Here is a 26,040-nt window from a genome sequence, read left to right as displayed (position 1 = left end):
GCCCAGGGCTGAACGTGGCATCTGTCATTTCCTCTCACACTCTATAGGAGAAGACTTAGTTATGTAGTCTTACCTAATAGCAACAATAGAGGGGAAGGAGGGGCTGGGACATTTGATAAAAAAAAGAGTTGATTTTGCAGGCACTATTCATCAAAAATGAGATTGTTAGAGGAAAAAATGTGGTCAAAGTGTAATGTCTTTGTGTGGTGTACTTTGAAGCTTTTTGTCTGTTTGATAGGGCTGACATACTATAAACTGGGTGACTTAACTGTGATAAATTATCATCTCACAGTTCTGGAGGCTAGAAACCCAAGATCAAGGTGTCATCAGGGTTGGTTCCTTCTGAGGGCTGTGAGGGAGAATCTTCTCCATGCCTTTCTTTAGCTTCTGATGGTTTGCTGGTGATCTTTGGTGTTCCATGGCTTGCAGAAGCATCACCTGGATCTCTGCCGCCCTCTTCATATGGCATTCTTCCCCTGTGCTCGTCTCTGTATCCAAATTATTCCTTTCTATAAAGACACCAATTATATTGGATTAGCAGCCTACCCTACTCTGGTGTGGCTTCATCTTAACTTATTATTATGCATCTGCAGTGACCCTATTTCCAAATGTCACATTCTGAGGTCCCAGGCATTAGTACTTCAACATACGACTTTTTGGTGGATAGTTCAAACTATAATACCTTTTAATGGGGAAAATGATTCTGTAGAAAAATTTACTAAGACTGTAGATGTTATTTGTCACATTTTGATACTCTGATCTTTAGATTTTTAACTACCTAGTCATTTATACTAAATCTATTTCTTAAAATCACAAGTCATTTTTAAATTGTCTACAATGAGTATATATTTGTCATGCAAAAAGAGGAAAAAAGGAATCTGTAATCTTGCCTTTTTTTTTTTTTTTTTGAGACAGAGTCTTGCTCTGTTGCCCAGCCTGGAGTGCAGTGGCTCCATCTTGGCTTCCTGTAACCCCTGCCTCCAAGGTTCAAGTGATTCTCTTGCCTCCACCTCCTGAGTAGCTGGGATTACAGGCATGCGCCACCACGCCCAGTGAATTTTTGTATATTTAGTAGATTCACCATGTTGACTAGTCTGGTCTTGAACTCCTGACCTCCAGTAATATACCCACCTCAGCCTCCCAAAGTGCTAAGATTACAGGCATAAGCTACTGTGCCTGACTTGTAATCTTGCCTTTGAAAGAGAATTATTTGTACACCCTTCATCTTTTTTCTATGTATATTAAAAATGTATATAAAGTCATTTTTATATTCTCTGGTTATGGGATTACAGAATAAACTAGATATTTGCATTGGATCCATTCCAGATACTTTTCTGTGTTAAAAATGTGCAAAGTTCTCCCATAATTGTACTTTTTATTCTTTGGCTCTGACTACACTTACAAAAGGCGGGAATGGATATAACTTTATCAGTATTCTCCGTTCACTCCTAATGGCAACTCTATCTAGTGGAAACACATGGAAACAATCTTCCAGGTTTTTTACAGTTCTTTGGGCAATTGTTCATGGCTTACTCACTGTCTGTTCTATTTCCTTTTAATCAGTTATTTTTTTCTTTCTCTTGTGAAATGACTATGGTCAGATCTTGGAGGGGAAAATGGGTTACAGTATTTTAGGTGGGGATAGGGTCAGTGATTGTATTACACATATGACTCATCAAAGCAAACTGCTTTAGGAATCTCTAATCCCAATGGTTGAAGAAGACAAAATCCAGTCAGCATTATAATTGATGAAAGCCAAGTTTTTCGTTGCATTGGGTTATGTACAGTATTTTTTCCCAAAGTACACATCATATATTTTAATGTAGGACTATTTTATACTCTTTGAATATATTGGCTATTTATTTGGAAAATTGACCTTATAAACCATGGCTTGTCACAAGGGCTAACAGACTTAAAAAATGAGATATTGTTTGGTGGCTTATGTGATGTATTTTTAAAACCTTTCAAACTCATTGTTTTTAGACAAATGTTACTTTTGGTGTTTTGAGACTAGAAAATAGCAAGTTTTGTCTCCTGGGGAAAATTCCTGAGGTAAATATTTGGTTCTTTCTGTACCTAAAAATGGGTGCATTAGATGGTCTTAGATAGGGATTACTTGAGTCCTCTTATTGAGGGGCAGCAGAGGTGATAAAGTTACTTCTGCTTTCTCCACTGGCCATTATTTTTATATTTCTAGTGGGTTATTTCCTCTAGTAATGGGTATGTTTTGGTTTAATTATTTAAAAGGTTAACTCTGGCCCATGAATGTGCTTTTTCTAATACTGAGTCTTTATGCTTAAACACAAATCAAATTTGATTTAAATAAGATCTGGATATTTTAAAGCTTTAATTTTAGTATTTATTTCAATAGGTAATACACGTACATGACTCACAATTCAGATTTATGGAAGGATATGCAGTGAAGAGTATCTGATGTTTTGATGGTTTCTCAAGGTTCACTGAGAAGGCTGTGCAGCATTACATTGTTGGTCCCAAGCTTGAGTAAAGGTGATTACCAATGTGTTGTTGCTAATGAAAACTTAGGGCTTAAAGCTAATGTTCACTGAGTTCTTATTACTGATCACAATACTATTGCCCTAAGAATGTTCCAGTGAGAGAATCTGTGATCATGTTTTCTTTACTCTACTGTCTAGATAGGGGTAACTGGCTGCTTGTAAGACTTAGAAAAAAATTACTTTCCATCCCATAAAGGTTGTTTAGTCATCATCTAGAAAGTTATTAAAGATGAGAATTGATCCTATTTACTACCTTATGATTTACTCTTCATCTTCTATTAAGAATCTAGTAAATCAGGGTTAGTAAGAAGAGATTAAGAAAAAGATCAAGTGATTTGCTCATCATTTATTCCTCTAGCATTTTTAAGTTCTGTTCTTGTGTTCATTTGAACACAGGAAGACTGGGTTTTGAATCTGTATTCTCTTAGCATGTTGTAGAGTCATCTGCTTAGAGTTGCATTGTAATGGTGTATTCATCTCTGTTATTTCATCAGTCATTTCACACAACCTCTTTATGAAAACCACAGTTCCTGTATTCCTCTTTCTAAAACCACAGAGCAAAGAATGTCATTGAGATTGTTTAAAAATGTATGTTTAATGATAGTGAATGTAATTTTATTACTACTGCAATTTGTTTAATCTTAAATCAACATCTGAGGAAAGTTTAGTCATTATTGATTAAATTGATTTCTTGAAACCAAACTCAATGCATTGGATCATGTGGAAAATGAAATTGAATTCATGAAAATAGATCTTTTAAGAAGGGTCACAAGACTGGACTCTGGATTACAGATTTGTAGTGCAAGTAACCATTGAAAGGGCTAGTTAAGAGATTTATTGGCATTAGTTTAAAAAGCTTTGTATGTTATTTTGTAAAGTGCCCTCCCTTTATGTATTAAATACCTATTTTAATTCCTATACTTGCCAGCATTTCCTTTAATTGAAAGATCTTGAGATACAAACTTCCTTATTTATGGTTGATATTAAGATTTCAGAACTATTTTGATGTTATATAGTTAAAAATTACCCTAACTGATAATATGCAAATATAAACATTTTTGCGTGGGTCAGAAGCAACTTTCGAAGAGGGTGGCATTAGCTGTTTGTGAGGAAGGAGTAAATTGATTAAATCCAATTTTAGCAGCCTTGCCTTTGTGTTGTATGTCTATTTAATTTTCTTTTCAATATCTTGCGATTCAAATTGTTTTTTTATCTTAGCGGGGGCATAGGACAAATTTAGTCAATATATTACATAGAACATTATCAGAGAAGTGTCTGAACATCCATATACAAAGATATACATTGTCACAATATTGTAATAATTGAAATAAAATAAAATTAAAAATAACCTAAGTACTCAGCCATGTAATGTTTGAAATGTGGTATATCAGACATTGGATTACTATGTAAGCATTAAAATTCATAATTCCTTGTAAATTTGTAATGACTTGTGAAATTGGTTACTGTATAAGAACAAAAATTAGGACAAAAGGCATATAACTTGACTCAAATTTTGTACTATATAAGTACAAAAATTAATACCTTGACTCAAATTTTGTTATATACGTTTATGCCTAAAAAAATGACTGGGAAGAAATTATGCTAAAGTGTTAACTGTGACTGTCTCAGTGGTGAGATTATGGTTGGTTTTTCTTTCTGTACTTTCCTATAATGGATGTCCATTACTTTTATAATCAGAATTAAAAACAGTTACCATCTTATGAAGGAAAACATAACAATAACTAAGATAGGTTGAAGTTGTTAATGGATTAATAAATTATTGCAATTTAAGAGCATGTAGTATTTTTTGCTGAAAAACATTTAAGAAGTCAGACTTCTCATCATACTGAGGTTACTTCTGTGTCTTTTTATATGACAGTAATAAAGACAGAACAAGTCTCAGATCATCAAGGTAGATCATTTCTAGGTAGTGCTAATGTTTAGAAAAATGTTCCCCCTCTCTTTCATCCATTTGTCCTTGTTTTGACATTCAGAGGTATAAAATTTTTTAAGATGTTTTTTATATCTCTGTGCCTTATTTTCTTCAGACTAAAGATACTTAGTTTCTTACTTATCATATGACTTAGTTTTCAGACCCCTTACCATTCTATTCACTTTCTGTAGCAAGATCAGTGTCCCATTTTAAATGTGGCAATATGTAGGTATAGCGTTTTGGACAGAGCCTGACCAGTGCAATTATAGTGAGGCCATAATATTTAGAATATTAATGTGATCCAGAAGTGCCTAAATGTTATATAATCTTTAGGCACTGAGTTGACATTTCTTGTCATTCTTCACCCAACTGAAGAGAAAAGGTTGGCTCCAATGTCATTGCTAGATACATAACATAAAATGAGGCTATTTCCAGACTGTTGACTGGCTGGCAAAGGCCTCCATAGATGTAACTCATATGCTGTATCTCTCACTCTAAGTTCTTGACCAGACACGTAGCTTGGAGACCTTGTGGCAGATGTGGTGGCTAGACTGTGAAAGTGTGGAAAGCCTCACTCTGAGAGATTTCACCTGGTTTGGACATTGAATTGATATGAGAACTCCTGTAGGCTTTTTTCTTTACTCTGGATTCCTTGGGATACCTGGGGGAAAGGACTCAGCCACAGGGTGACAGTCTGTTAGATGATGGGCTGGGTATAGTGCCTTTTAGTCTGGCTAAAGTAACATTTAGTAAAGAACTTTAAGCTTTACTGATTTAAAATGACTTCACAGAAGAATCAATACAGTTTAAAGCTGGATGTGGTGTTGTGTTTTTCTTCTAGTCGAGGATATTGTGGTCTAAATGGTCTTAGATTGATTTTTTCTTTTAAAGTTTATACAGGTTGTTGGTGGCAGCCAGGACTTAGGAAGTGATATTCTGACTTTATGCTTGACTACTGTTAATACAAGATACATGTTTTTATTTAAATCAGCAATTATCATGCCATCATTAATGGACTGCGCTTCTATAATAAGAGAAGTTCTGCCTTAAACTGCAAGTTTTACTAAACAGGGCTCTGAATGAGGGTCATTGTGGCATATTAGAGGGACAATCAAAAGGCTGGAGATAAATTAATACACTAAAAAAATGTATGGACTTTATAGTACTTTGCATTTTGTTTAAATAGATTCAGAATCACACTAAGGTTTATTATTTTGAAGTTGTATCTTTGGTACTTAATAAATTTCATCTAGGAGATTTACAGGCATAATTTGTTGTCATCTCATGAATCAGTTCTTCATTTGAGTTTAGGACTCTTTCTGGTTTCTGAATAATGATCTTTGGCTTGATGTATTTGGTGTTTTTGCATTTTATCTGGACAAAGTATATTGCTTTAAAATTTGTCATGTGGCCAATTCAATTCTTTCAACTTGCTTTTGTTCCTAAATAGTACTTTAAAAAATTTCCAGGCTTTGTAGTTTATGTGATTATAGCTCCTACTTTTCCGCATGAAAAAAGGAGAGGAGAAGGCCTTGTTTTGCACCACTTGACTCTGCTTCCCTGCTTTTCCAGCCAGAGCTGCTTGGGCCAGGATGTGGGCACCATACGCAGCAATAAACCTTCTCTATGTGGTGGACATGAACTGTGTGGCATGCTCTATGAACTCGGCTGAGCCAGACTCCTTTGTATTAAGTTAGGAAGCTAAGATCTGAAGTGGGAATAAGAACAGAATGGGGAGGGTCATGAGGTAGCATGGAGTGAGGGAGAGGCCCGGAGTGGTGCGGTTCACCATGGGAAAGCCGGTGTTAGGAGGAGGAGAAGCTGTGAGTAAGTGGTGAAGACCCATCCACAGAGGGAAGCATGAAGCAGAAGACAGAGTGGGAAGCAGATGTGGCAGAATAAGCGATGCTCTTACTTGGAGCTGGCACAGTCTGGTGTGAATCTCAGGTTCTTTTTCTGTTTTTGTTTTGTGTTGTTTAAAGAGATGGGGTCTTGCTTTGTTGCCCAGGCTGGAGTGAGTGGCCTGATTGTAGCTCACTGCAGCCTAGAACCCTGGGCTCCAGCCATCCTCCCACCTTAGCATCCTGACCATAGGCATGTGCCACCACACCTAGCTTTCAAGTTCTGATCTATAGGTGTCCTTAGCGTCTTCTCCCCTTCTCCTGATGTAGTTCAGAAACTCTACAAGGCCTAAATCATGAATTCGACTGTTGTGCATAAAAGGTATTCAGTTAACTGGGATAATTGCATAATACTCCTTTCTTCAAAGGGTTTAGGTACTCACATGTTAAGAAAATTTGGTGTGTGTAGAGTAGTTTAGCTCCTCAATGAGTGCCCCAAATTAAGTTATATCTTTAAAGGAGCAGTGTTCTTTATATAAAATATAATTCTGTCATATCTGTCATTTAAAATATGTATACAGCAGCAATACTACAGTAAAACATTAGACCATACTATACACTGGTATACCATACCAGTGTAGTAAAACATAATATACAGAGTAACATATCTCTCTGTATATTACATATATAGTAGATAAGAATAATATTCTTATTCAAGGTATGTTTCTTTCTGCTAGTTAGTTGCCAGCGTTACTCACGAAATAACGGGGTCATTGATGTTAATATGTTAGGTGAAAAAAGTGAGTTCTATCCTTTTATGTTATTGAGGTTTTATCCTGCATATCAGAATTTCCTTCTCCTCTTTGCCATTGGCATTAATATCGTTTTCATCACTCTTATATTTTTGGGAAGTTTTTAGCCAGCCAGCATGCAGAAAGGCTATCATGGCATGTAAATATTTTCTGTTTTTCTTATTGATAGTTCCGGAGAGTGCTTTGTTACTCTACGCCTCTCTAAGTGACATGATTCTTGAATTAATGTATTAAATATCCTAATGTTCTCTCTCATTTTGTATGTTTCACAGTTGTGGCTTGTTCCATACTGGTATTTTGGTGTTTTATTTTTATTTTTTTTTTAATTCATTGGATGTAAATTTCTTCCTGAAAGGAGTTGGCATTTTAAGTGGTGGAAAAATACATTTCATTATCTTTCTTCATTTTTTTTGGTGAAATCAAAATCATCAAGAAATCATCAAGAAATGTGTACATATGGCTTTTTTTCTTAGCATTTGCTACTTTTGTTACCTTTGTCACCCTGGATTATCATCCAGTTATTCAAATTTTCTGCTTCTTAATGGGTGAAGTACTGATAAGTAGGAGGAGGGAATTTAGCCGGAGTTCTGACAATAAACAAAATATAGAAGCCTCTGTGTTTCCTGCTTGGTTTTCTTTCTTGAGCTCATCACTAATATTATGAAAGAAGAAAACAAAAGAATAACCAGCTTCAATTTCCATGTGCATGTTTATTCTGGAGTTACCAGGAAACCTTAATCTCCAGTGAATAAGAACACTTTAAACTCAATTAGTTTGGAGTTGTTTTCTTAAATAGAGCTTCTTCCTGTTATGTTTTCCTATTGGCATTTGTAAAACAATGGTTCATGTGTAAATCAGTAGGAGGTGCTGTTTGGGAAGCTTCCTGATGTGTTTATTCCTAGTTTGGTAGGTTGGAGAGCCTAAGCTTTTCTTGGCTTCAGTCAGTATGTTGAGAGGGGAAGGTATTGCCAAAATCTAGGAAGTAGTAGTTTTCAGTATGTAATTGGAACATGGGTATGTGTGTCTTCTCACTTGAATGTCACTCGTCCTTTTCGTATGTGAATATGATGGGCTACCTCATAATATGGGAGTCCAAAAGTTGTCTTGCTTTCTTCTGAATTCCATGGGAATACTAAAGAAGATGTAATTTAAACTTTCAGAGAGCTTTTATTCTAAAGAGAAAAGATGCTTATAAGATGGTGTTAGGGTGCATGATTTTGTGTGGGCCTCACAGAGCTGCTGAGGATGCCATTCATGAGGCATTATTGCCCTCCCTCTGAGCCAGACACTGTACCATGTACAATACTACAGAGGGGGAAAGGTGGTTCTATGGCTCCTGTCCTCAAGAGGGGCATACTCCAGAGGAGAAGTGGCACAGAAGGGATATGGAGGGAGTGATTTTTTGCTTTTCTATTCTGAGGAATCATTGAAGGTAGATTTCCTTAAAGAAAGTGTTTGAGGTGAGCTTTGAAGACTAGGTAGAAGGAATATAGTTAGTATGTTGGATGAAGTGAGGAAAGGCTTTGTGGCACAGTTTCAGAGCCGAGGGCAGAGTTTAGATTAGGTTAAGATGCCTTCCAGACCTGTAACTTCATGACCTGAATGTCCTAATGGAGACAAAATGGAAAGGCATCTCCAGCAGAATCAGCTGATTGCCTTTGCAAAGGCAGAATAAGGGACAGAGGAGATTGTTTTTTTTCTCATATAGCCTAGAAAACAGATTGGTTAAAAGTTTTATGTAGATAGATACATAGATAGATGTCACTTCATCTGAGCTAGTTATTTACAAATTATTTAATTGAAAGGTTTAGAGGATAGGTGGAAGGATTTGAATCTAAAAGTTAGTAGATCATATTGTTTCTATTCATCGTTGATATGACTCGGCTGTATTCCCACCCAAATATTGCCTTGGATTGTAATAATCCCCATGTGTCAAGGGTGGGGCCAGGAGGAGATAATTGGATCATTGGGGACATTTCTCCCATGCTGTTCTTGTGGTAGTGAATAAGTCTCAGAAGATCTGATGGTTTTATAAATGGAAATTCCCCTGCACAAACTCTCTTGCCTGCTGCCATTTAAGATGTGACTTTGCTCGCCATTTGCTTTCTGCCATGATTGTGAGACCTCCCCAGCCAGGTGGAACTGTGAGTCATTAAACCTCTTTCCTTTATAAATTACCTAGTCTCTGGTATATCTTTATTAGCAGCATGAGAGCAAACTAATACAACTGTGTATTCAAAGATGATGAGAATTAAAAATGATAGCCAGGATGACCAAACATTTTGTAGTATAGTTGCTTTGTAGCATCTGACTTCATTAGTACCAGGTTTAGGGACAAATTATTACTTCTTTCTATTACCTTCCTAAATGATAAATGCATTCCCAGAGAGATTAACTTTTAACTATGCCTTGAAACATGAGTTTTCAGCTATTGTGATGCCTTGATTACATTCTGAATGATAAAATTGCCAAGTTCAGAATGACAGCTGTAAAATAAATGGCATCATTTAATTCAGTCCTGAACCTTCTATGATATGCAGTTTTGAAAAAATGTATTTTCCAGTTGAAAGTTTCGACTTTGTGGTTTATTTTGGCTGTGTTTTATGGAAATCAAATGAAAACTTCTGAGAAAAAGAGACAAATGATTCAAATTTGGCAAGTAATAGAAAATTGGGTTTCATTTGTATAAAAAATTCCCTGAAATCATTCACTATCAGTTTAGCACACACTGGTATTAGCATTTAACCATAAGTATACTGATGAACAAGTGCAGAGGAGAAAGAACCCCAAGGATATTTGAGATCCAGTATCATATGCAGAATAAATGTAATAACATTTAGGGGCAGATTTTCTAGTTGAATTATTAACTGGAATTCATGTTCCTCTTCCCATTTCTCCAGGTCTCCCATCAATCATTTTAGTGATAGTAAACTCTTAATCTAGAGCACCAATCTTAACCCCAGGGCAGGTTTGTCTGAGGAACTTTTTAAAACTATTGATGTTTTAACTAGAGATTCTGATTTAATTGTTCTGAAAGTAAGGCCTGAGCATTAGTATTTTTTTGCAAAAGCTCCTCAGGAGATATTACTCCGTAGCCAAGGTTGGGAACTACTGATCTGTGGAGTATAAGTAAGTACAAAGAGAAGTTGTAAATTCTTTCAGTGACTACTGCTGATGAAAGGAAAGGAATCACATTGTACTCTTGAACAACACAAGGGCCAGGGTTGCCAACCCCTGCCCCACTGTGTGGTCAAAAATTTGCATATAATTTTTGACTCCCCAGAAATTGAACTACTGATAGCCTACTGTTGACCAGAAGCTTTACTAATAACATAGTCAAATAACATGCATTTTGTATGTTATGTCTATTATATAATTTATTATTACAATAATATAGAGAAAAGAAAATTATAAGGAAGAAAATATTTATTAAGTGGAAGTGGATCATCATAAAGGTCTTCATCTTCATTATCTTCATGTTAAGTAGGGTGAGAAGGTGGAAAAAGAGGATGAGGGCTTGGTCTTGTCTCAGGAGTGGCAGAGGCAGAAAAAAAAATCTGTGGCAGACCTGTCATAGTTTAAACCCCTGTTGTTCAAGGGTCAACTGTGTATGTATTTTGTGTATGAGTATCAATTATTGATGGATTTAACTTTCTGTTCAGTTTCATTGTCTTAGAAGGTATACTGTGAAATACTACTTCTGCACTGTCCTTAATAAATATCATATGAAAAAGTTCTGTGGTAAGATAATTTTGAGAAATACAGTCATTTACAGTTAAAAACTAATTCTTTCCTACAAAACTGATTGCAGACTTTAATGTGCTGATTATTTGCATTTTATGCATTTGTTACAGAAATATATATTATGTGGCCCTTCCCAAAATTGTCTGATGAAATGATTTCTTTTTCTTACTGGAAACTCTAGTCTACAAAATTAGATCATCAGTGAATCATTTGGAAATCTGTTTTTTTCACTCATTGAGATTTGTGTTAGGAATGGATGTGATGTAGCTATACAACAGAGGCTCTCTTGAAAACTTCCTCAGTGAGCCTTATCAGAAGGTGTACAATGTTTTCCTAAAAGATAACTGTTATCTTTTTATGTCTATGCTCAGATTTTCTTTGACAACTCACATTGCCTTCCAGGTAAAATTAAATATCCAGCTTTGATGTCAATCGTTCATTATAGTCTGTCCCTTCCTACTGATACAACCTTGTTTCCCATTGCCCCTTCACTCAAGCCCTTCTCATGTCAACCAGTGGTATCCCCACACCCTCATCATTCTTGACTCTTAACAGTTATAGATAAAAATATCTCCCCAACTAGCCTTTTTCTCCTCTTTGTCTCTGGTCCTCTCCAGTAGTTGTATAGTTAAAAGTCCATCATTTGGCATTTTCTGAACTAGCCTAGCCTGTGTTGACAAAACCCACATCTGTGTATCTGTGTCACTTTGGATTTTCTTCAAAAGTTAATTTTCTTGCTTTGTTCTCTTCTTATGAGTTGATACACTAATAGTCCAACTAGTTTCGGAATCTTAAATTGAGAGACTCAAGTGTTTTGGGACCTGACACATTATTCTGTGTATATGGTGGGGTAAAGTAACTCTGTAGAATTGTGATATTGTGGGACTGTCTGGGACCTTAGAGATTTCCTAGTTCAGCAAGTGTACAAATGAAGAGAAGACCTAGCAAACTTAAGTGATTTATCTGAGTCATATGACTAGCCATTTGTTGAATCTGGGGAGGAAGCCCAATTCAACACTATTTTTACACTGACAATTGATAACTTTAAAAATCCATGTGCTCTTTCAAGAGAAATTAAATTTCATATTTCTCTTTCTTAATGGGAAAACACAGTAAATTAAATATTGTTACTTAGATCAAAGCAGTAAGAGGCAGTGGTGTCTTGTCCCATCCTCCTGCCTCCCTGCCTCTTTCTCAACATGTAAAAAGATCCTACAGATGTTCTTAAGGAGCTGTTGTCTGAAATAGGGCCTGGGAAATAGGTTTTTAAAACTTGGGTGTTCCAGAGTTGATGATGATATGCATTCTTCCATACCCATCATTGTCTCCTCTGCTTCCCTTTTTTCCTTCCCCTAGTTCATGCTAAGCTGTCATTTTGAATCAATAAGTGAAACAAGGGATGTTAAGACTATAAAGAATACTGAGCTAGAGCCATGAGTCTGGCTTTAAGTCCCAGCACAGTCACCAGCTGTGAAATCTTGGGTAAGTCACTTGACAGCGGAACTTCAGTTCTCCTACTTAGAAAATGGATAGAATTTTAACATCATAGAATTGATGTTAAAATTGGTTGAAATATGAACTCAAAAGTGCTTTATAGACAGTAAATAATTGAACAAATGTGAGAGATGATTTGATTCTTTAGAGATGCTTTGATTCTTTAGATTCAAGCAACTGTAGACATGGAAGGAGCCTCATCCTACATCAGCCACGCTGAATGTACTCCCCACTGAAGTTGCTTGAAAAAAACCACACACAGTTCTATAATATTTTTGGCAATTTGTCTCAGTTTAAAGCTGTGATCATAACTTTTATTTAGGGATATTACTTTCTTGATTCTTACATGGGGAAAAATTCCATTTGTTGGTTTCTTTTTATTTAAATATGTTTATGTATTTTGCATTTTAGAATAAAAAACATTTCCTTCTCTAGTGGAGATTTTTTTTTCTTTTTTTTTTTGAGGTGGTAGTAAGTTCTCATGTAATAGGATAGTTGGTTGCTGTTAGAAATATTGTTTTTCCTTTGTTGTGAAATGGAAAATTGTTAGAAACTGATAGGCTATGGTTGGATGAGATTTGCTATCAATAAAGAATTATCAGGGCAAACTGAACTTTCATTTAGGATGTAGAAATACTTGTTTTGCTTGGCAGAATGGAATAAAAAGAAAATCCAAGAAACTTCTTGTTTCAGGAGCTGCCAGTTCTCTCTGTGGCTCAAGGAACGTTTCGTATCTCAGCCACAAGAATTTGCCTCTGGTTCTGATGTTCATTGTCTTCCCTCCTCACGCACACTTTGCTTTCAGCTTGTGGCTTTGCAAACCTTTGCTATGAGGTGATGAAAGTCCTTCCATGGCTACCCATTAACTTTCCCATCTACATCTTACTGGTATGAATAGTGGGAGCCTTTCATCTTTATTGTTATGAAAGCTTTTATTGAATATTGAATGCAGGGCACTGTATTAGAGCTCTGTAAGGACAAGATAACAGTAGATTCTATCAGTTATTGGCAGTGAGTAGAGGTAGTTTGTTGGGGATGAGTAGAGGTACCAATGGCATTACTTACAAATTGGTATAGGCATGGTGGACCAGAGAGGATCCAGTAACTAAGTACTGTGGTAATCAGGGGAATCACTTAAACAGGACCACTAAGGTACAGAAGGCCTGGAATTCTGGAGACGTATGAAAACAGGAAGATAAAGGGACTGATATTGGGAAATTAGAGGGAGGAATCTTGGATGTAGCATGTAGTAGGGTGAAGTGGACTTGAAGGTTTCTAAACGAAAAGGACAGATATAGCAACATCTAGCAGGAGGGCTGTTTTGAAGAAAAAAATGGATGTAATCTTAACTAATAGGTTGACTTTTAAGTCTAGGTGGTAAGGTTTAGAGTAACAGAGTGGGGCTGGAAATAGTGACTTATTAGGAATTAACTTGCATTCCAGAAATTGGGGGTTCATATAGAATTGCCTGTAAGCCAGGAGTTGTCTTATTCATCTCTCTAATGTTATGAAAAATAACATCTGTACTTTATAAGTAATTATGGAGTAGAAAAAAAGGCCATTTGAAAAAATGGCTTAAAAATATCAAATAGGAAATGTGGGGGTAAGTGTATTCTTTTCAAAATGTGATTCTCAATTGGAATAACTCAAGTTGCAGTTAAAGGAAGAAAGCTTCATTTATTTGGCTCTTGCCTTCTTTGCTCTCTTCCTATCTCGGGCTCCTTCCCCCAACTGCTATCCCCTCTTTTTGGTCTCAGTGCTTCTGAGAGATAGACACTGGTCTACACATGGGTCACCCAGAGTTCACAGACTTGAAAGTCCTCTTATTCCCGAGAGCTGCCGGAGCTGCTGCGTGTGTCTCATCAGCCTTCTCTGGGTTTTGTGGCAGTGAGTAATGAGAAAGGACGCCCAGAGGCTACTGGTACCAATAGAGTCACTGCTTGTTGTGAAAACAGCACCAATGAGGAGAAAACAGGCAGAGATAGTCCCAGCACTGGGTATCTCTTCAAGGCCTCTGGTTCTGTTATTTGTCAAAGGAGGGGTAGAACTATAAAATATATGGTCGATAAAGCTTTGAAATTCGATTTTATTTCTTTCCCTCTTTCTTTCCTTGCTTTTTCTTTCTTTTCTTTTCCTTTCTTTTTTCTTTTCCTTCCTTCCTTCCTTTCTTTCCCTCCCTCCCTCCCTCTTTCCTTTCCTCCCTCCCTCCCTTTTTTCTCTTCTCCCCTTTCCTCTTCTTTCCTTTTCCCTTCCTCCCTCCCTCTCTGTCTTTCTTGCTTGCTTGCTTGTTTTCTTGTTTGCTTTCATCTTTTTCTTGCCGTTGACAAATAAAAATTGTGTATATTTATGGTGTACAGCATGTTTTGTTGTATATATGCACATTGCGGAATACCTGAATCAAGCTAATTAACGTATGCATTACCTCATATACTTATCTTTTTTTGTGGAAAGAACACTCCAAATCTACTCAGCAATTTTCAAGTATATAATACATTGTTATTAACCATAGTCACCGTGTTGTGTAATAGATCTCTGAAGTATTTCTCCTAACTCAAATAATTTTTTTAGTGTGCAAAGATCCATATCTATACCTTAAGTGTTCTCAATAAATCAAAATAATGTTCAGAAGGCAGCTCATAATGCATATTTGTTTTCAATGTAAGATTTATGTGGCACTTCTACATTTGCCACAGTTTTTATTTTCCTAAACTCCCCAGTGAAGTAGGAAAATAGGAAGATCATTTGTGGTGAGCCTGCCATTTAAAATTTTTCTTTTCTTTTTTTTTTTTTTTTGACACAGTTTGCTCCATCGCCCAGGCTAGAGTGCAGTGGTGTGATCTCAATGCAGCCTTCACTTCCCAGGCTCAAGCAATTCTCCTGCCTTAGCCTCCTAAATAGCTGGGATTACAGGCGCCTGCCACCACACCCAGCTAACCCAGATAATTTTGTTGTTGTTGTTCTTGGTTTTGCCATGTTGGCCAGCCTGATTTTGAACTCCTGACCTCAGGTGATCTACCCACCTTGGCCTCCCAAAGTGCTGGGATTATAGGTGTGAGTCACAATGCCTGGCTGAATTTTTATTTTTATTTTTATAAAGACAGGGTCTCATTCTTCGTCTCCCAGCTCAGTGAAGCCTCAACCTCCCAGGCTCAAGTGATCCTTTTGCCTCAGCCTCCTGAGTAGCTGGACTACAGGCATGCGCCACCATGCCTGGCTAATTGTTGTATTTTTTGTAGAGACAGAGTTTTGCCATGTTGCCCAGACTGAATGCCGTTGAAATTAATCCAGAGTAATCTCAAATGCAGTGTGGTAATGAGAAACAGGGTCCAGTGCAACAAGGAATTCATGATTTTCCCTGAGCCTCATGACTAAGATCTTGTTAACCAAATTTTGGACAGAAATGGTAATTTTTTAGTAAGTATAAGATAACTTTACTTTTTATTTATTTTTTCTGGTGGGAGCACTGATCAGTAAGTTAAGCAATATAAGGGTCTTAGAAAAGATTGGATTGGAAAAAGAATTGAATTCATACTGTAGTTTTGTTCTGGGTTTACATTACACGTCCTGCCTGTGTTTAATGACAACATTCCTTGAACATTTTATTTACTATTTGGATATAAAAAGGTGTTGGTTGTATAGGAAGAAACCAAAGTTATGGTAGAGTGTTCGTACAAAAATATTTACCTGTAAATAGGTAGAGCTGTCATTAATTGTAACAACTAATCTTTATCCATATTGAAGAAAGCTGCATTGTGGATGTTTTTTTACACGCAAAATCTTAAGATGTTGTAAGTCAAGTTAGGTTTTAAAGAAATTACGAACAGCCCTTCTCCCCTTTGTGACCTCTTAAATCCCTGAGACCAAAAATATTTACATATTCAGCTTATAGACATTTGTTAAAACTGAGATGATTATTGCAGCTATGGGATACTCAATTGACAATGCATTTATTCACTAAAAATTTTTCTGAGCCCACTAGTGTGTGCCAGGTTCTGGGTTGGAATACAGCCTTTGGAAATAGAGTGGTGAGCAGTTATGACATGGATTCTGCCATTATGGAGCAAACAGACATTTCTCTCAAGAATGCAGACGAAATATAGGGAAATGAGTAGCTAGAATAATTATTGATTATAATATATCTGTGAAAGAAACAACTTAGAAGGGACCTATTATGTGGGTGAACACATCAAGTAAAAAGCTCTTCTATTTTTAAACAAAACATTTTTGAGGGACAGCTAAATTTTAATCACTTGCTTTGTATACATAAAAAGCTTTCTTAAGTATCTGTTTCAACTTTCAAAAGCAGTTCTTTGGTATTCCACTTAGAACAACACATTTAAAAAATCTTGTCCATTAAGGATATAATTGTATTTTCTTTCAATTGTTCTTATTGGAATTCTTCTACAATTCTTCCAAAACAATAATAAATTCCTTAGAGCTGAGTCTCAGCAGGAAAACTGAAGCATCTCATTTGATGTATTATTCCATTACTTATGATGTCAAGGCAGTTGGTAAATAATTTCTTTTTATAGAGCAACCACAGGGGGTCGGGGGAAAAGAAGATTTACCCTACTCTAAACAGCGCGATCTCCAGGAAATGATTTTGGGAAGCTCTGTCATGTGATGGCTGCTACTCATTATGTACTCTGTGTTGGACAGGCTCAGGGTTTTGTTTGCCTTTTAAATCAGGGCAACACTTGCACTGTGGTTTTGCTGTCATGCCCTTGCTTCATGTCGGAATTTTTCTAGGACTTGTTGCAAATTCCGAGGCAGATGTTTGTCTTCCTGGGGTTAGGAGATGATTTGGCGCCATCTAGGTTGATTTTTCTCTTTCTTTCTTTCTTTCTTTTTTTTTTTTTTTGCTTTCCTGGAACAAACACTGTTACTGAATACATTGCAAGCAATGAAAATGGCTCAGTAGAATTGGTATGGGGGTGCCTTCATACCCTAAACTATTCAAGTATTGACTTGTCTTAGAGAGATTAATTATTTGTAATTTTAAGTTCTAATAATACAGCGAAGTTATTCGTATTTTAGGAAACTTAATAGCGTTTATACTTTGTAGTGGAGAATAGCTTCTATACTTTGTAGTTGGCTGTGGGATAAACAATGTGTTTATATAGAGAAAACCTCTTTTAAGGGATTCTTCTTTTCAAGAAATTATGGTAAAATACACGTAACATAAACTTTAACATATTAACCATTTTTAAGTATACAGGCTAGTGGTGTTAGGTGCATCACACTGTTGGGATTCACATTGTGTTATGAACTCACGTTGTGATTCACATTGTGTTGGAATGTGAATCACAACAGTGTGAATGTACCTAACATTGCTATTTTGATGTCTAAATGGCCACATGTTTTCAGAGAAAATAATTTGACATTGAAACATAGATGCAAAACATTTTGCAGGAAAGACACAACTTGAAGTTGTATTAGCATTGCTGCAAGTTTATAGTAAAACTGGAATAGCCAGGGCTCTTTGAGGCCAGCTTTGCACATTTAAGTAAATAGTAAATAGTTATTCTAAAGCTGGCATTTAGAATTATTAATTAGTTGGTAGGTGCTGAATACTTGGAAAGTAGCCCAGGGAAGTCTCTGTGTTCTGTGAGGGGTGAGTTAGGTTCTGCACTTTCAGGGTGGGTGAAAATGAACAGCAGCTACTCATGGTGGCTTCTTATTCCTGCATTCTGAAAGATGCTGAGGGTATTTTCATGTGCTGAGTACTGTCATATGTAGATCTTAGCTTGCCTTCCCTGAAATATTTATTAAATCTCTGCATGTTGTGTTCCAGGATGTGGAAGAGTGACTCTGGTTAAAGGAAGAGGTCAGAGTGATGAGTTCTAGGTTGGCATTATTCCTGGAATGTCATGGAACTTTTCCTATAATGAGTTCCTGGTGACTTGAGAGCATTTGTAAAACCATGCCCTCATGTCCAACTATGCAGTCATCCTTTCTGTTCCACGCAGCCAGTGGTCTCCCAGGAAAGGGTGGTTGACTGTACAACCCATCGTTTTGCTGCACCAATCACCAAAAACACATGCTCCTGACAATATGCACCATTCGTTGAGGCAGGATCTTGCTCTGCCACCCAGATTGGTGTGCAGTGATGCGATCACAGTTCACTGCAGTCTCAACCTCCTGGACTTAGGCAATCCTTTTCATTCAGCCTCCTGAGTAGCTGGGACTACATGTGTGCAACCACTGTCAGCTAATTTTTTACTATTTTTGTAGAGATGGGGTCTTACTTTGTTGCCCAGGTGAGTCTCAAACCCCTGGGCTCAAGCAATCCTCCTGTCTTGGCCTTCCAAAGTGCTAGGATTATAAGCATGAGCCACTGCACCCGGCCCTGTCTTTATTATTCTTGTAAACTTAATGCCTGCAAGGTGTTATTTACCAAAGGGGCTTGTAAACCAGATGTCTCTTCTCTTGAATGCCAGTGAATAATATTTTGTATTTTCTGGCTATTTCAGCTAATCATGACTTAAAGGAAACCTTCAGCTTAAATACTGAGGTATTGAAATCCCTGTGGCTGGCTAGTCCTCTGAAGGCTTTGTGATGTTGTCACTCTGAGATTGGGACAGGAGCATTTGAGGGAGGGATAATATTCTTGCTTATGCGACAGCTGTGTGTATCCAAGAGCATTTGGCTGCATTCAGTGATTTGAAGGCCTTGTGATTACAGAGCTCTTTGCTCTCTTCTTCCTTTGCATCAGATTTTGTCAGACTTCCCAGGTAGTCCCTGAAGAAAGTTCCTCCCTAGCTGTCAATCACCACCTCTCCATCAGAGAAATCTTTCAGTTATGTCTAAACTTGAGCTTGACTAGGCTAGGTTGAATGACAGAATTCTTGTATTTTTAGAGTGAATTCTGAACAGTAGAGTGGTCAAGACTTACAGTACATTATTTTATCTCTCATTACAAAAGGGGTTTGAAGTAGGTTAACAATTTACATTTAGTAATATAGACTGAAAAATTAGTATAAGAGGAAATTGTTGTGAAGGGAAAATAAGTGTTGGGAGAGAATTTGAGAGGAGGAACAATAGGGTTTGTATACAACACACACCATCAAGATCTGAGCTTCCTCTATGAACACAGCAGAAAAGGAAACCTGACCAGTTAGAAGAATCACAGGTCTATAAGATAAAAAGTAGTAGTGGCTCTGGAAGATCACAGGCTTTATTGCTACAGGAACCTTGGAAAAGCTTCTATTAATTACCTATATGAGACACTGCAGTGTGTGTCTGGTAGAATCTTTCCTAACAGCATCCACCCTGCTGAAATATGGTTGTTTCTTGTTATGTGTCAGTATAGGAAATAATGTAGTTGCTTTCTGTTGTGTGCTAGTATGACTTAAATGAGCTCTAAAAAAGTTAGAAATTTAGAATATCTTTGATGAGATCTATTCCTGTCAGATAATCCTCTGTGAATATTATTTCTCCCAGCTGAGTTAGATGAGGTGGCTATCCAGCCTTTAGTATATTATTATTATTACTAATAATTCTAACAATAGCACCACTTGTAACACATAGCTACTCTTTCCCAAATACCTGTAATGTTTTAGCCATTGTACTAGGGTACTTGGTATGGAAGAGACCTCTTAATTCTCAAAGAAACCCTGTGATTTTATTCTTACTGTAGAGAAAGAAAATCGGCTCAAAGAATTTGACTAACTTGGTTAGGTTTGCATGGCTACTATTCCCTGCGTGCCTGGCCATGACTCTTCTACCTGAGACCCAGAAGTTGTGTGTGACTCTTTTGAGTCAATTCCCTCAAACAGTCCATCCTTTTCTGCTCTTAGTCTGTGCAGCACAGAAACAGAACCCCACCCGCCTGTGCCTAGGAAGTCTCTGGTTTTTGTTTAGGGCGTGTGTATCCCACACATGCCTTGTGGCAATTCCATAGCTGGCTCCATGGAATTGTACATCCAGGGCCATGTTAGAGTGATTGAAAAAACTAGATAAGGTTAAGTACTTTCTTGCTTTAATTTTTAAATGTTCTTAGCTTTGAAAATAGAATTGAATTTAATTTGGCTAATATAGTCAGGAAGGGCAAGCTTATAAAAAGAAAAAAATAGCCTTTCATGTAAAGATATTTAAATTTTGATAATATTTCTATGACTTTTTGATTAAAAATTTGAGTTAAAAGCAGTCTATAGATTACTTCTTTCATTTTGATTTTTTTAAGTTTATGTTCAAAAGTATGCTTATATATATTTTAAGTCAGAGGCCGGGGTACTTCTAAATATCGGTTCTTAATAACAATAAAAGGTCATCAAATAGCATTATGTCCACATTCTAAAAGGCTTAGTCTGTGTCTAAACAAAAAAAATTGCTTTATATGAACAGAAAGAACCCCCCACCCCACCAATACACACTCTTTCTTACACTTTTTTGTACCCTAGGTCAAAGTAGCGAAGCTCATGATATGTTTTCAAGAGGGAAAAGGTATGCAATTAGAACCAGATTGGCATTTTGGCAGGTATTTATTTTTCCAGGATGAACGTGCTTTCAAAAATTGCCAGTAGTTGCTAGGCAGACTTCAACAAACACGAAGGACATTTCCCAAGCATCTAACCTGGCTGGTTTCTCAATTTAAATTTTGTGATCCTGGCTCAAAATGTAGTAAACCCTACTACTATTTGAACTTGAAATACAGAATACTTTTGCCAGCAGTCCCATTGGCATTCTGAGGCAGTTGTGAAGTTAAATTTTCTTCCCCAGGTGGCCAGTTGACTAACTTTAAGCGAAGTCACACTGTCCAAGATTGTGGGAAGATCATTTGAACTGCCTTGAAGTTGAATAGAAACTATATAAAGAAAACAACTCCATCTTGCCAGAAGCAGTTGCCTTTTTATTTTGTGTTTTCCTTTCTGATCACTGAATTTTCCTGCTGAGTTTATGCTTATTTTATTTTTCTCTTTCCTCTGGCAAATGAGCATAACCCTTACATACACAGTTATTGTCAGTCCTTTACTTAAATAACTTTACTGGATGAATTTGGAGCAATGCCAGAGAAACTGAAGAAACACTTGTTTTTCTGGAATAGCAATTAGATTTGCAAAGCTTTTTTTTTTTTTTTAAATTTTTAATTTTTTCTTTTTTTTTGAGAGAAGGAAAGAAAAACAATGAGTAAAGGAGAGGGAGAAAGAGGAAGAGAAAAAGGGAGGGTGAACGGAAATATTGCTTTATTCTGAAAAAAAAAATGGGTATTAATAATGGCCAATCAATGTTTCATTTAAACCTATGAGTAGGTGTGATGTGGTATTGACAAGAAGGTATATTTTGTGTATTTGAAGTGGAGAGCTCTATAAATATTTATTAAGTTTACTTGTTCCGGATCTGAGTTTGAGTCCTTGATATCCTTATTAATTTTCTGTCTCATTGAATCTAAGTCTCTATGTATCTGGGTGTTAGGATCGTTAGCTCTTGTTGTTGCATTGATCCTTTTACCACTGTATCTTTGTTGCTTTAAAATCTATTTTACCCGATAAGAGAATTGCAACTCCTGCTTTTTATTTATTAATTTATTTATTTTTGCTCTCCATTTGGTTGGTAAATCTTTCTCCATCCCTTTGTTTTGAGTCTTTGTGTATCCTTGCATGTGAAACAGGTCTAGATGTAACATGCCGTTGGGTTTTGGCTGTGTCTTTTGATTGGGGGATTTAGTCGATTTAAATTTAGGGTTACTGCCATTTGATGTTAACTGGCTGTTTTATCCATTCTTGTTGACGTAAATTCTTCTTTATGTTGGTGCTCTTTACTTTTTGGTATATTTTTAGAAAGGCTAATACTGGTTGTTTCTTTCTGTGTGTAATGCTTCTTTCAGAAGCTCTTGTAAAGCAGGCCTGGTGGTAATAAAATCTCTGAGTACTTGCTTGTTCATAAAATATTTTATTTTTCCTTCAGTTGTGAAGCATAGTTTGGCTGGATATGAAATTCTGGGCTGAAGGTTCTGTTCTTTGAGGATGTTGAATATTGGCCCCCACTCTCTTCTGGCTTGTAGAGTTTCTGCTGAGAGATCTGCTGTAAGTCTGATAGGCTTGCCTTTGTGGGTAACCTGACCTTTCTCTCTGGCTGCCCTTAGTATTATCTCCTTCGTTTCAACCCTGGTGAATCTAACGATTATGTGCCTTGGGGTTGCTCTTCTTGAGGAGTATCTTTGTGGTGTCTCTGTATTACCTGGGGTTGAATATTGACCTGCTTTGCTAGTTTAGGAAAATTTTCCTGAATAATATCCTGAAGGGTATTTTCCAGCTTGGATTCATTCTCTCCATCGCATTCAGGTACACCTATCAAATGTAAATTTGGTCTTTTCACATAGTCCCACATTTCTTGTAGACTTTGCTCATTCCTTTTTATCCTTTGTTCTCTAATCTTGTCTTCTTGTTTTCTTTCATTAAGTTGGACTTTGACCTCTGATATCCTTTATTCTGCTTGAACAATTCGAGTGTTTAAACCTCTGCATACTTCTCGGAGTTCCTGCATTGTATTCTTCAGTTCCATTAATTCACTTATATTCCTCTCTAAGTTGTCTATTCTCAATAGGATTTCATCAAATCTTTTTTCAAAGTTCTTAGTTTCTTTACGTTGGGCTACAACATGTTCTTTTAACTCACAGAAGTTTCTTATTATCCATTCCCTGAAGCGTGATTCTGTTATTGGGATGGGCTCGTTCTCCATCAAGCCTTGTTCCATTGTTGATGTGGAACTGTGATCATCTTTAGAGGGAGAGGCGTTCTGATTTTGAGTATTCTCAGCCTTTTTATGCTGGTTTCTTCCCATCATTGTAAATTTATCCTCCTGTCATCTTTGAAATTACCAACTTTCAGATTAGGTCTCTTGAGTGGGCGTCCAAGTTGTTAGTTCCCAGGGCCAGAACAGCAGCGTTAAGACTGATGGTGCTTTTCTGCCCAGGATTCTCCTGTCTGGCTTCCTTCTTGTGTCCGAAATAGGCGCCTCTGCCTTCCCGGGGCTCCAAACCTCGGTCAGAAGAGGAACCAGTCTCGTTTACTCTGCGCCTAGAGTTGCCGCGCTGAGGTGCCATCACAGCCGCTGTGCCGGCCTCAGGAGTCGTGCTGGGGGCCCGTGTGGGTCCTCCAATCCTCGGTCCGAAGGGAAGCCAGCCCTGTTGCTCTGCTCGGAGAGGTGCGGGCGAAACCGCTGTGCTGGCCACAAGAGTCGTGCTGACGACCCGTGTGACTCCTCCACTGGGGATCTTCTGCTCTGTCACCGACCTGAATTTGTCTGAAAGTGTGGCGTCCTCTAGTTCTCTGCGATTTAACTGAGAGCTGCAATCCCGAGATATTAGCGATCGGCCATCTTGGATCCTCCAGTTGCAAAGCTTTTTTTTTTTTCCCCTAAAAAACTGTTTAACCATAGATCTGTCCATTTACTTATTTTTTGTTTGTGCATGCGTTTTTGTTTTTCACTGCTTGTCCAGGCCAACTTTTCCTAAGAACAGTATTATGCCATTTATTAATAGATGGGAAATGCAGACTAATTTTGAAGGCTAAAAGTTTAAAAGACAACGTCTTTTAAATCCGTTTATCATATTGGGGCAAAGTGCTAATAAATATAATTTTCCTTCCACGTAGAGTAAGCATGCACAGCTGGGATAAGATTGAGAAATATGTTTATCCAGACCTGTAATAGTAGTAAATGACCCACCTGGTTGGGCTAAAAGTCTCAATAATATAGTAATAGTTTTACCATGTTTTCTTGTAAGTGATAACTGTCACATATTCTTTTAAAAAGGTTTTAGGGTCTTGCAGGCTGTCTGCATTGTATTTGGATATTCATTACCTTAAAATGAGGCTTTGGATTTCCTTCTGCATATATAACTTTCTTATTACTATTAACCCTTAATATTTAGTCTCAGGTGTCTGGAACAATTTGGTTGAGACTAGATGATACCTCTGTGCTCCTGTATGGAACTTCTTAGGAAACTCAGCCAAAATGAAGGGAGAAACAATTTTATTTTAGGCCACAAGAGAGTCTTGTGAAAAATGTAGCAAATAGATAGTGCTATAACTGGGAGATATGTGCTTTTTTCTTGCCTGTTTCTGACATATTTTTTAAATTAAATGCTACAATCTGTTTTAGGGAGTTTTAAATACAATGGAAGATAGTTATTTTTAGAGGTTAATATTCTATTTGGAAAAATAGCCTTTTTTCCTTCTTTCTCCCTTTCCTTCCTTTTTTTTCTTTGTTAAGTAAACATTGTATATACTTACAGAAAGAAAAAATTACAGAAAAATCCATAGCAGGAAGTAAAGAACAGCCAAATTCTCTTTCCAAAGATAATGTTAAACATTTTAGAAGCATCTTTCTAATCATATTCCTATGATAGATATACCCATCTATATCATTTTATTTAATTGTCATTTACTCTATAAATTAGTCTGTATTCTGTTTTTTTCTAATCATCAACTTTTCTTGTTCAGAAGTACAGATTTAAAAATCCTTTTTAGTTATAGTCTCATATCAAAAAATACAATCATGTTTTATTTAGTAAAGTATTATTAAACATTCACTAATTGCCTATAACTATTGAATAGAGAACATGCCAAATTTCTACTGTAAGAAATTTAGTTCATAAAAACATTGAAAGTGTATTATTTTAGGAAAGAGCATGAATGTCAAAATAACTTTGCTGATTTGGAGAACCAAAAATCCTTGGCCTTTAGCTTATTTCAGAAATTTAGAAGAACTTAAAGATAATTCATGAGTTTAGGAAGCATTTTAATACCATAAAATGCTAGTTATCTGGAATCCAGGGTAATGAATCACAGTGGTTACAATATCAAAGACTGAGTGATTTTTTTTTGCCCAAGGTGATTTTTCCACTCTCCCAAAAACTGTCATCTTCAAGATAACCTGTATCTTTTGACTTGTCAGCACATTGAAACATAAGACTTTCCAGGTCCCAGAACCCCCTTTGGCTGCTCATAGCTACTTTTTAATCGTGTTGATGGGGTTTAAAGAACTATCCTGCACCATTGCAAGAATGTGTGCTTAAGTGATTTTAAGAGAGCTATCTCAGAAAAAAAAATTATGTGTGTGTGTGTAATCATGTAACGGAAGCATGGCTCTGCAAACATGAAACTACCTAAAGTTTTCTCCAGCTTCCTTTTTTTTGTTTTTGAGAAGCAGTTTCACTCTTGTTGCCCAGGTTGGAGTGCAATGGTGTGATCTTAGCCAGTGTGTCTCCTCTTTGGGTGTAACTAAGGGCAGTGTCCATTCTTTTAACCAAGACCCTGTCCTTCAGTAGAACATGTCTGAAGTCATCTGCTTTAGGAGGGTGTAGTGCTTTGCAGCTGTAGATGCTCTTATATGTAAAAATATATATTTTAAAAATATTTTTTATTGTACTTTAGGTTCTGGGGTACATGTGTGGTGTAGGATTGTTGCATAGGTATGTACAGGGCAATGTGGTTTGCTGCCTCCATCTCCCTGTCACCTATATCTGGCACTTCTCCCCATGTTATCCCTTCCCAACCTCCCTACCCCGCACTGTCCCTCCCCTAGCCCCCCACCAATAAACCCCAGTGTGTGATGCTCACCTCCCTGTGTCCATGTGTTCTCTTTGTTCAACACTCACCTATGAGTGAGAACATGCAGTGTTTGATTTTCTGTTCTTGTGTTAGTTTGCTGAGAATGAGGGTTTCCAGATTCATCCATGTCCCTACAAAGGTCACGAA

General features: G+C 36.9%; 1 protein-coding gene across 12 annotated transcripts in view; it reads left to right on the top strand.

Annotated features, from left to right (window-relative positions):
• Nucleotides 1–26,040, top strand: part of BICC1 (BicC family RNA binding protein 1) — a 318,114-nt gene that overhangs the window by 92,865 nt on the left and 199,209 nt on the right. The window lies entirely within an intron of this gene.

The sequence above is a fragment of the Callithrix jacchus genome, chromosome 12 (genome assembly GCF_049354715.1).
Source record: "Callithrix jacchus isolate 240 chromosome 12, calJac240_pri, whole genome shotgun sequence".
NCBI lineage: Eukaryota > Metazoa > Chordata > Mammalia > Primates > Cebidae > Callithrix > Callithrix jacchus.
This window is presented reverse-complemented; position numbering and strand designations above follow the sequence as displayed.